Source organism: Triticum dicoccoides, chromosome 5B (assembly GCF_002162155.2).
Source record: "Triticum dicoccoides isolate Atlit2015 ecotype Zavitan chromosome 5B, WEW_v2.0, whole genome shotgun sequence".
Taxonomy (NCBI): Eukaryota; Viridiplantae; Streptophyta; class Magnoliopsida; order Poales; family Poaceae; genus Triticum; species Triticum dicoccoides.
In genome coordinates this window covers 180,195,288-180,208,206 of record NC_041389.1, presented here as the reverse complement: position 1 = coordinate 180,208,206, position 12,919 = coordinate 180,195,288, and positions in this window count along the sequence as shown.

The following is a 12,919-nucleotide window of genomic DNA, read 5'->3' as shown; positions in this document are numbered from 1 at the left end:
TGGCCGAGTGACTCAGCCTTCTTTCCAGGAATGACTCCATGGAAACTCATGTTGCTGGTACTGCGTCTGGACATTGGAATGCCCATCCCTTTCAACATCTCTGCATACAATATATTCAGGCCACTGCCACCATCCATCAAGACTTTAGTTAGTCGAGTGCCTTCGACGACTGGGTCGACCACCAAAGCTTGCCTCACAGGGGTGGCTATGTGTGTCGGATGGTCGGACTGGTCAAATGTGATGGCAGTCTGAGACCATTTCAGATAACTGGGTGTCGCCGGAGCAACCATATTCACCTCTCGGTTGATAACTTTCAATCGACTTTTGCTTTCTACATCAGCAAAAATCATCAGGGTGGAATTGACCTGTGGATATCCATCATCACTGTCTTCTTTGTCTTCAACTTTGTCCGACTCCTTTTCCTTATCTTTGGGTTGTTTCCCCTGGAATTGCTAGATCAAGAGCCGACACTGCCGAGTGGTATGTTTCGGGTAAATGAATTTACCCTCTTCATCTTTCTTCGTGTGAATGTGACACGGCAAATCCATCACGTCATTCCCTTCCTTGTCCTTCACCTTCTTAGGGTTCCAAGAGCGTTTGGCCTACCCTTTAAACTTCCCTTGAGTCACAGCCAAGGCTTCTCCAGGAGCAGCTGGCTCGGCTTTCCGCTTTTGCTTTCGACTGGAGTTCCCTCCTCCAGTTTCATGGGCGACTGAGTTGTGCTAGCCACTCCGGAGCCGATCCTCTTCTTCACAATTGGCATACTTGGTGGCAATCTCCATCATTCGACTCAGAGTCATGTCTCCGGTCCGACCGAATTTTAGGTTTAGCTCTCTGTACTTAACACCTTCCTTGAAGGCACAGACTGCCTGGTGATCAGATACGTTCTCTACTGTCTGATGCAATGTGATCCATCTCTGAATGTAATCCCTCAGAGTTTCATTCGACTTCTGCACACAAGACTGCAACTCTGTCAGCCCTGCTGGACGCTTGCAAGTTCCCTCAAATGTTGTGACAAACACTCGGGCAAGATCCTCCCAAGTGTAAATGCTGCTGGTTGCTAATTGATTCAACCATGCTCTGGCCGAACCCTCCAACATAAGAGGCAGGTGTTTCATGGCCACCTCATTGTTGCCGCCGCTAATCTGAACAGCCACTCGGTAGTCCTCAAGCCGTATTAGGCTTAGACTCACCAGTGAACTTACTGACTCCAGTCGCCAACCTAAAGTTGGGAGGAATCACCGCGGACCTGATGGCTCTGCTGAAACACTCTGGTCCTGAGACGTGTACTCTGGTGCTGGTGGGTACACTCTGTCATGACCTTCTCGGTGAGCTCCGTTCCTGTCGACCAAACCTTGAATGATAATGGATCTTGCATCAAAGCCTGGTTTCCTGGGGTCGACAGGAATCCTTCGCCCAACACTGTGATGGCGTCTGTCATCCTGCTGTCGAGGCGCGTACGATCCACCCCTTGGGGGAGGGGTGGGCACTCGACGTCAACCATTACGATCGAGTCGGTGATCATACTGCTCCCGGTTCCTGTACTGATCATGCCGGTCCTCACGTCCCTCACGCCTCGGGGGCGATCTTGGGCTATGGGCCGACAGGACTGTATTTGCAGCGACGGATCTGCTGTGAATCCTATTCCGCGACTGCGATACAACTGAATTTTGATCTCCTGCTGCCCGAAGTAATGCTCTGATCTGTAACAAACCTCTGCCAGCCTCTTACTGGGAAGGCTGAATCAATTCTGCTATACGGGCTGCAACTGCTCAATTCTGAATCGGAGTTCAATATACCTGAGTCGGTGGCAGAAAGAGTTGGCACCGACTGGAGTATGGAACCCGCTGCCGCGCACGCTCGTCGAGTGCTTGCTGGATGTTCTCCAGTCGAGTGCGCTCAACCCAGTTGGCCAAGCGCGCATCCTCTAAGGCGCGAGCCTCGGAGGTTTCTCCGACGATAGGAGTGTGTAGCGCATCCATGTTCCGGTGGCAAAGTTCTTCCCTCTGCAGCGAAGTGAGGGGCTCGGGTTGATACTCTTCGTGGACATGCGCCGGATCGCCTCCGCCGTTGCCTCTGTCAGCGCGGGGAAAGCCAGGAAGACTGCATGGTCCATTGACCATCAGAACCTCCGCCGCTGGATCACTATTGTCGCACTCGGATGCAGTCTCTGCGGAGCCAGTCGACAGATCGAACAGGCCGTAGAGAGATTCGTGCCATGTACCTAGGGTAGGGGCATGGACGTGTCCAAGATACCCTCCCCAAGGACATCTCTAGATGAAACCAACTTTCAGTCGACCCGGAAGGGTTCCACTCGACGGACTTGAAGACACTGGACCATGAGGCCAATCACTCGACCGCCAGGAGATCTAAAGTCACTCTGCACGCAACGGTCTGTCATTAAGTAGCCTTTATGGTCATCATAGCACTTTATTTGTGGCGTTACCAGTAACGCCAGACCTTAATGTACCTTAAACCCTTCATAACTGAGGGCCGGAGGGGTCTGGCGGACTCTATATAAGCCACCCCCTCCTCAGTGTAAAGGGTTCGCACCCCTGTAACTCATACGCACATAATACAGTCGACCGCCTCCGGGCTCCGAGATGTAGGGCTGTTACTTCCTCCGAGAAGGGCCTGAACTCATAAACATCTTGCGTATACAACTACTCCATAGCTAGGATCTTGCCTCTCCATTCCTACCCCCCTATTCTACTATCAGACTTTTTATTCCTCCCCGGCCTCAGCGACGCCTCATCGTCATCATCAGGGAGATCAATGACATGAGGTGGGGCTACAGGAAAGATCCAAAGTTAAAGATAAAAATCAAATCGACCAAAAGCAAAACTACAGAGATCATACCAAGGTTGGAGGAGGCATCATCTTCCATTTCCTGGACTTCGTTCCTGGCTGAGGTCTTGGAGGTAGCAGCACTGCAGATTTCAGAAATCAGTCGGTTAGCCAACGAGTCGACCAAGAGTATGTCCATGCTAAACGAGAAAACACAAGTTCTGCTGTTACCCAAAAATGGTGGGACTGGCCATCCTCATCTTGGGCAGAGCCTTCGACGGATTTGATGACGTCGCTCGGGGATGCTTCGGCGCTTTTTCAGTCGGCGCCGGAGAGGTCGTCCGAGGGCGTTTCATCGACTGCCCAACAGGCGCAGTAGCCTTGCCACGCTCGACCGCGGGGTCGTGGGTGAGCTTGGATCGCCTTTCCGTGCGAGGAGAGTTGAGTTCCTCCTCCTCCTCCTCCTTTTTACTAGAGCCGTCGTCATCTTCATCCCCCTCACCATCAGATTGCCACTCCTCCTGACTTTCACCTCCGCTCGCCTCCTCCTCCTCGGCCTGTTCTTGCGCCCCGTTGGGCATCGAGTGCATCTTAGTAGTGGCCTAGAAGAAAACAAACAAGACAAAAGTCAGTCGACTGATTTTAAGCAAGCAGAGTGAAGAAAATAGGATCATAGTCAGAGATGCAGAATTGGACCTTGTGTACTTCGTATGATTGGTCGAGTGGAGGAATCCTCCTGGCTCCTCAGGGGTTGTCTCTGTTCCCTGTGATGGCTGTCAGCCACCTCTCCAGCGTGGCTTCCTCGACCTCCTCCGGGTGGATCCGAGTGGTGTCCTCACTGCCAGAATACATCCACATCAGATGGTCTCGATATTGAAGCGGCTGGATGCGTCGTCGGAGGAAGACCTCCAAGAGATCCATGCCAGTCACCCCGTCACGCATAAGCTAGACTACACGCTGGACCAGCACCTTAACCTGCGCCTTCTCTTCCGGGATCACTTTCAAGGAGGAAGGCTTCCTCACTCGGTCCATAGAAAAAGGAGGGAGTCTAGTCGACTGCCCCGGCGTCGGCTGGTCTTTGCAGTAAAACTAGGTCGACTGCCATCCACGGACCGAGTCGGGAAGGACCATGGCCGGAAAAGCACTTTCCCCCCTCATTTGAACCCGAAGACCCCCACACATCTGAATCACTTGTGTTCTCTCGTCACTCGGATCGGTCTTTTTCACCGTCTGGGAGCGACAGGTGAAAATGTGCTTGAAAAGACCCCAATGAGGCCGAAAACCCAAGAAATTCTCGCACAAAGACACGAAAGCAGCGAGGTACACGATGGTGTTGGGTGTGAAGTGGTGGAGTTGTGCCCCAAAGAAATTCAGAAATCCCCGAAAGAAATGATGAGGCGGCAAAGAAAACCCACGGTCGACATGAGTGGCTAAGAGAACTACCTCACCCTCCTCAGGCTGTGGCTCAGACTCCTTCCCCGGGAGCCACGCCAATCGATGGGGGATCAGTCCTCCATTGGCCAGGTCGTCAAGATCTTCTTGACGAATCGTCGAGCGGATCCAGTCGCCCTGGATCCAGCCCTGTGGCAAGCCGGCCCTCGATGAACATCCACCCCGACTGGTCGCCCTTCCCTTCACCTTCGCCGTCGCCTTCATCGCCCGTTCCAAGGCTGCCGTCTTCTCCTTCACCATCGTCGCTGGCGAGATGCGCACATACCAGCGACACTGAGATGGAAGCGAATGCGGCAGAAAAGTCTGAGGAAGAGAGGACGAAATGAGAGCGCACTGTTCAAAAACCCCCGTCCGGGGCCTTATATGAGGTTGCTTCCAAGTGACTGACTTGTAGACCCGGGCGATCCTGTCAAATCCCGCAACAGTCGCGCACGTGATACGTGGTGAAAAAGGTGGCGTGGAGATCGAGGCGTCCCTGCCTTATTCCATCCGATTACTACGGCTTCCTCCGCCCCGCGCGCTTCCCGAAATTCGAATCCCGCTGAATCCGCGGGCTGCAGAGCAAATCGTCGGACGGAAGATTTCCTCCGCCCTATCATTCGGAGTTCTCCAAGTAAAGAAATTCACTCGACAGATACAAAGAATGGATCAAGAAGACTGAAAAAGAAGTTGGTGCCGTCACCTAGGTTCATTGATCCAGAACAAGACATGCTCAAAGCACTAAAATGGGTTGGAAGTGTGTTCAACTCCTTCCCCACTCAAACCTCGATACATTCGGGGGCTAATGATGAAGCCATGTACCTAGGGTAGGGGCATGGACCTGTCCAAGATACCCTCCCCAAGGAAATCTCTAGAGGAAACCAACTTTCATTCGACCCGGAAGGGTTCCACTCGACGGACTTGAAGACACTCGACCATGAAGCCAACCACTCGACCGCCAGGAGATCTAAAGTCACTCTGCACGCAATGGTCTGTCATTAAGTAGCCTTTATGGTCATCATAGCACTTTATTTGTAGCATTACCAGTAACGCCCGACCTTAATGTACATTAAACCCTGCATAACTGAGGGCCGGAGGTGTCTGGCGGCTCTATATAAGCCACCCCCCCTCCTCAGTGTAAAGGGTTCACACCCCTGTAACTCATACGCACATAATACAGTCGACCGCCTCCGGGCTCCGAGACGTAGGGCTGTTACTTCCTCTGAGAAGGGCCTGAACTCGTAAATATCTTGCGTATACAACTACTCCATAGCTAGGATCTTGCCTCTCCATTAATACCCCCCCCTATTCTACTGTCAGACTTAGTACCACGACAGTTTGATGAAGCCATGTACCTAGGGTAGGGGCATGGACTTGTCCAAGATACCCTCCCCAAGGACATCTCTAGAGGAAGCGAACTTTCAGTCGACCCGGAAGGGTTCCACTCGACGGACTTGAAGACACTCGACCATGAAGCCAACCACTCGAACGCCAGGAGATCTAAAGTCACTCTGCACGTAACGGTCTGTCATTGAGTAGCCTTTATGGTCATCATAGCACTTTATTTGTGGCGTTACTAGTAACGCCCGACCTTAATGTACCTTAAACCCTGCATAACTGAGGTCCGGAGGGGTCTGGCGGACTCTATATAAGCCACCCCCCTCCTCAGTGTAAAGGGTTCGCACCCCTGTAACTCATACGCACTTAATACAGTCGACCGCCTCCGGGCCCCGAGACGTAGGGCTGTTACTTCCTCCGAGAAGGGCCTGAACTCGTAAACATCTTGCATATACAACTACTCCATAGCTAGGATCTTGCCTCTCCATTCCTACCCTTCGATTCTACTGTCACACTTAGTACCACGATAGTTGGCGCCCACCGTGGGGCAGGTGTCTTAGCGACTTATTGCACAAGTTGCAATTTTTTTGATCCCCTTCATCATGGTTTCAGGCGGAGTTTTGGTTGAGGGCCGCGAGATCCGTCTCGGCGTGCTCACGTTCATCGCCGACGACTCCGCTTCGCTTCAGGAGGCTCCGCTCGACGTCGACGCGCTCCCTGTCCGCAGGGCGACGCACTTTCGCGCGTGCATCCGCGGCGTCCTTCTGCGGCAACCGTCGACCCAGTATCGGTCGACCCCTGTATCGTCCTCCCTCCCTGTTTCTGGCCAGCGCAAGCGCTCCGGTCGGTCGAGACTTCAGCGGTGGGTGAGGCACGTGGTGGCCCGCCAGTCGGCCACCCCCCAAGTCGCGACAATCAAGCCCGACGAATCTCTCTACGGCCTGTTCAATCTGTCGACTGGCTCCGTAGAGACTGCATCTGAGTGCGACAGCAGTGATCCAGCGGCGGAGGTTCTGATGGTCAATGGACCATGCAGTCGTCCTGGCTTTCCCCGCGCCGACGGAGGCGACGGCGGAGGCGATCCGGTGTAGGTCCACGAAGAGTATCAACCCGAGCGGCTCACTTCGCTGCAGAGGAAAGAACTTTGCTGCTGGAACATAGATGCGGTACACACTCCTATCATCAGAGAAACCCCCGAGGCTCGTGCGTTAGAGGATGCGTGCTTGGCCAACTTGGTTGAGCGCACTCGACTGGAGAACCTCCAGCGAGCACTCGACGAGCGTGCGCGGCAGCGGGTTCCAGACTCCAGTCGATGTCAACTCTTTCCGCCACCGACTCAGGTATATCGAACTCCGATTCAGAATTTAGCAGCTGCAGCCCGTATAGCAGAATCGATTCAGCCTTCCCAGTCAGAGGCTGGCAGAGGTTTGTTACAAATCTGAGCATTACTCCGGGAAGCAGGAGATCAAAATTCAGCCGTATTGCAGTCGCGGAATAGGATTCACAGTAGATCTGTCGCTACAAATACAGTCTAGTCGGCCCATAGCCCAAGATCACCCCCGAGGCGTGAGGGACGTGAGGACCGGCATGATCAGTACAGGAACCGGGAGTAGTATGATCACCGACTCGATCGCGATGGTCGACGTCGAGTGCCCACCCCTCCCCCAAGGGGTGGATCCTACGCCCCTGGACAGCAGGATGACAGACGCCATCACAGTGTTGGGCGAAGGATTCCAGTCGACCCCAGGGAACCAGGCTTTGACGCGAGATCCATTATCGTTCAAGGTTTGGTCGACAGGAAGAGAGCTCACCGGGAAGGTCATGGCAGAGATGTACCCACGAGCAGCAGAGTACACGTCTCAGGACCAGAGTGTTTCAGCAGAGCCATCAGGGCCGGGTGATTCCTCCCAACTTTAGGTTGGCTACTGGAGTCAGTAAGTTCACTGGTGAGTCTAAGCCTGATCCTTGGCTTGAGGACTACCGAGTGGCTGTTTAGATTGGCGGCGACAACAATGAGGTGGCCATGAAACACCTGCCTCTTATGTTGGAGGGTTCGGCCAGAGCATGGTTGAATCAGTTAGCACCCACCAGCATTTACACTTGGGAGGATCTATCCCGAGTATTTGTCACAACATTTGAGGGAACTTGCAAGCGTCCAGCATGGCTGATAGAGTTGTAGTCTTGTGTGCAGGAGTCGAATGAAACTCTGAGGGATTACATCTAGAGATGGATCACGTTGCATCACACAGTAGAGAACGTATCTGATCACCAGGCAGTCTATGCCTTCAAGGAAGGTGTTAAGTACAGAGAGCTAAACCTAAAATTCGGTCGGACCGGAGACATGACTCTGAGTTGAATGATGGAGATTGCCACCAAGTATGCCAATGGTGAACAAGAGGATCGGCTCCGGAGTGGCAAGCACAACTCAGTCGCCCATGAAACTGGAGGAGGGAACTCCAGTCGGAAGCAAAAGCGGAAAGCCGAGCCAGCTGCTCCTGGAGAGGCCTTGGCCGTGACTCAAGGGAAGTTTAAAAGGAATCCCAAAGGGTCTTGGAACCCTAAGAAGGTGAAGGACAAGGAAGGGAATGACATGATGGATTTGCCGTGTCACATTCACACGAAGAAAGATGAAGAGGGTAAATTCATTTACCCGAAACATACCACTCGACAATGTCGGCTCTTGATCCAGCAATTCCAGGGGAAAGAGCCCAAAGATAAGGAAAAGGAGTCGGAAAAAGTTGAAGACAAAGAAGACAGTGATGATGGATATCCCCAGGTCAATTCCAGCCTGATGATTTTTGCTGATGTAGAAAGCAAAAGTCGATTGAAAGTTATCAACCGAGAGGTGAATATGGTTGCTCCGGCGATGCCCAGTTATCTGAAATGGTCTCAGACTGCCATCACATTCGACCAGTCTGACCATCCGACATGCATAGCCACCCCTGGGAGGCAAGCTTTGGAGGTCAACCCAGTGGTCGAAGGCACTCGACTGACTAAAGTCTTGATGGATGGTGGTAGTGGCCTGAATATATTGTATGCAGAGACGTTGAAAGGGATGGGCATTCTGATGTCCAGACTCAGTACCAGCAACATGAGTTTCCATGGAGTCACTCCTGGAAAGAAGGCTGAGTCACTTGGCCAAATTGCTCTTGATGTGGTTTTCGGTAATTCCAAGAATTACCGCAAAGAAAAGTTGATGTTTGAAGTTGTGGATTTCCAGAGTGCTTATCACGCTATTTTGGGCAGGCCAGCTTATGCACGTTTCATGGCTCTACCATGTTATGTGTACCTCAAATTGAAGATGCCTGGTCCCAACGGTGTGATCACCATTACTGGTAATCGGAAGAAGGCAGAAGAGTGTTTTCAGAAAGGCTCAAAGATCGCTGATGCTCAGATGGCAGTGGTAGAGCTGCAGGAATACCAACAAACTGCAGATCCGAGTGATTTGTTGGGAGCCAAGAAGACTGCTACGGAATCAGCGTTTCAGTTGTCTGGTGGGACAAAACCGATTCACATTCACCCGACCGACCCCAGTGCTGCACCGACTCATATCTCAACAACACTCGACTCCAAATAGGAAGAAGCGCTCGTCCAGTTCCTCCGTGAGAACTGGGACATCTTCGCATGGAAGCCTTCTGACATGCCGGGTGTTCCTAGGGGGCTGGCTGAGCACCGTCTACGAGTCGAATCAAAAGAGAAACCTGTCAAGGAACATCTTCGATGGTCTGCCGTCCATACGAGAAAGGCCATTGGCGAGGAGGTGGCTCAACTCTTAGCACCAGAGTTTATCTGATAAATTTACCACTCCGAGTGGCTCGCCAATGTTGTCATGGTCCCCAAGAAGGACAAGTCACTTCGCATGTGCATTGACTTCAAACATATCAATCGGGCCTGCCCGAAAGATCATTTTCCTCTCCCCCGCATCGACCAAATAGCCGACTCGACTGCGGGATGTGAGCGCCTGTCTTTTTTAGATGCCTATTCCGGTTACCATCAGATCCGTCTGTATGGACCCGACGAGATCAAAATAGCTTTCATCACTCCATTCAGGTGCTTCTGCTATGTCACCATGCCATTCGGCCTCAAGAATGCCGGAGCCATGTTCATGAGGATGATTCAGAAGTGTTTGCTCACTCAAATCAGTCGGAATGTGGAAGCATACATGGATGATATTGTGGTCAAATCACGGAAGGGTTCCGACCTGCTGACTGACCTTGCTGAAACATTTGCCAACCTCAGGAGGTATGATATCAAGCTTAATCCATCAAAGTGCAAACCCAGAACGAGGAATCACGGAAGGGTTCCGACCTGCTAACTCACCCGGCGGAAAGTTACTTGGTTTTCTCATTTCCGAATGAGGTATCGACGCCAACCCAGAAAAAGTTGGTACTATACTCCGAATGAAACGCCCTGTGCGTGTGCACGATGTCCAGAAGCTTACTGGATGCTTGGCCGCTTTAAGTCGATCCATCTCTCGCCTCGGTGAAAAGGCATTGCCTCTTTACCGACTGATGAAGAAGTCAGACAAGTTCGAGTGGACACAAGAAGCTGATGCAGTGTTTGCAGAGCTAAAATCCCTGCTCTCCACCCAGCCGGTGCTTGCTGCCCCAATCAACAAAGAGCCTTTGCTGCTTTAAATTGCAGCCACAGGACAAGTCGTCAGTACAGTACTTACGGTTGAGCGGTAAGAAGAAGGAAAAGCCTTCAAAGTTCAGCGCCCAGTATATTATCTTTCTGAAGTTTTGACCCCATCGAAGCAAAGATACCCTCATTATCAGAAGCTTGTATATGGGATTTATATGACCACGAAGAAGGTTGCTTACTACTTCTCTGACCATTCCATTACAGTCGTCAGTGATGCTCCATTGTCAGAGATTTTACACAACAGAGATGCAACTGGTCGATTGGCAAAATGGGCGATTGAACTCCTTCCCTAGGATATCAAGTTTGAGGCAAAGAAAGCCATTAAGTCCCAAGATATAGCAGACTTCATAGCCGAGTGGGTTGAACAACAACTGCCGAGTCAAGTTCACTCGAAGCACTAGACCATGTTCTTTGATGGTTGTAAGATGCTGAATGGTTCCGGTGCTGGGGTAGTACTGGTTTCCCCCCGAGGAGATAAGCTCAGATATGTGCTCCAGATCTACTTTGATTCCTCCAGTAACGAAGCAGAATATGAAGCACTTTTGTATGGGTTGCGTATGGCCATTTCACTCAGCGTCCGTCACCTCATGGTCTATGGCGACTCAGATTTGGTGGTAAATCAGGTGATGAAGGAGTGGGACGTCAGAAGTCTAGCCATGACTGGTTACTGCAATGCGGTGAGAAAGCTAGAGAAGAGATTCGAGGGGTTAGAGCTTCATCATATACCCCGACTGAAAAATCAAGCGGCTGATGATTTGGAAAAAATAGGTTCCAAGAGAGAAGCCATTCCCAGTAATATGTTTTTAGAACACATCCACACACCATCAGCTCAAGAGGATCCTTTCACCGAAGAAGCCCCGCAGCCGAAAAGTGTTACAAATCCAACTGAAGTTGAGGTCCCAGCTGTGGTTGACCTGATCCTGGAAGTTTTGGTCTTCACTCCTGACTGGACAGTGCCATACATCGCGTAAATCCGAAGGAAAGAGCTCCCAGATAATGAAGAAGAGGCTCGACAGATCGTCCGTCGATCCAAGGCCTTTACTGTGATAAAGGGACATTTATACATAGAAAGCGCGACTAGAGTCGGCCAGAAATGTATAACACCAGAAGAAGGTCAGATAATTCTTGACGATGTCCCCTCGGGGACATGTGGTCATCATGCGTCCTCTCGGACCATTGTGGCTAAAGCATACCGAGCGGGATTTTACTGGCAAAGAGCAAATGAGATGGCGAAGGAGATAGTTGACAAGTGTGAAGGATGTCAGTTTTATTCCAATATGTCACACAAACCCGCCTCAGCCTTGGAGACCATTCCACTCGTCTGTCCCTTCGCTTTTTTAGGGATTGGATATGGTTGGACCACTGAGAACTGGCAGGAGCGGCTTCACCCATGTACTGGTGGCAGTCGACAAGTTCACTAAGTGGATTGAAGCTAAGCCTATCAAGAATCTGGATGCCGGCACTGCTATCAGCTTCATCAGAGAGTTGATATTCAGATATGGAGTTCCGCACAGCATCATCACTGATAAATGGGTCAAACTTTGATTCTGATGAATTCAGAGCCTTTTGCGCCTCTCAAGGTACACGAGTCGACTACGCCTCAGTCGCTCACCCCCAGTCGAATGGACAAGCAGAACAAGCAACTGGTCTAATTCTCAAAGGACCGAAACCTCGGTTGATGCGTGATCTCAAGCATGCAGCAGGAGTGTGGGTCGACGAACTTCCATCAGTTCTTTGGGGATTGAGGACCACACCTAATCGGTCGGCTGGGCGAACTCCATTCTTTCTGGTCTATGGAGCTAAAGCAGTTCTGCCGAGTGACCTGCTTCACAATGCACCCCGAGTCGAGCTCTACACGGAAGATGAAGCAGAACAAGCCCGGCAGGACGCAGTCGACCATCTAGAAGAAAAAAGAGAGATGGCCATGATTTGATCGACTATCTATCAGCAGGACTTGTGTCGATTCCATACCAGAAACGTGAAGAGTCGAGCCTTCCAAGAAGGAGATTTGGTTCTCCGAGTGGATCAGCAGAAGCCACACAAGCTTGCTCCTACTTGGGAAGGCCCCTTGATCGTCACCAAAGTTCTCCACAATGGAGCGTTCCGTATTTACAATGTCAATCACCAGATTGACGAGCCACGAGCTTGGAACGCGGAGCTGCTCCGCCCCTTTTATACTTAAGTACTCACTCAGATGAGATGTAATAAAAGTACCTCTGTAGTTTGTTTATCAAAGACAAGAATGTTATAATTTTCCCAGTGATTGTTGTTACTTTTTGTTTACATGAGAAATCCCCCAGTGGGTGGCTTAGCTGCGAATCTGTTTCACCTAAGTTTGTAAAAAAAAGAATCCCTACCGAGTGGTGAGCCAGCCTCCCACTCGGGGGCTTAGCTGCGAATCTGTTTAGCCTAAGTACTTGAAAATCCTATCAAGTGGTGAGCCAGCCTCCCACTCGAGGGGCTTAGCTGCAGTCCAGTACTCGCCTAAGTATATGAAAAAAAATCCTACCGAGTGGTGAGCCAGCCTCCCACTCGGGGGCTTAGCTGCAGTCCAAGTACTCGCCTAAGTTTTAAAAATCCTACCGAGTGGTGAACCAGCCTCCCACTCGGGGGCTTGGCTGCAATCCAAGTACTCGCCTAGGTTTGAAAAATCCTACCGAGTGGTGAACCAGCCTCCCACTCGGGGGCTTAGCTGCAGTCTAAGTACTCGCCTAAGTTT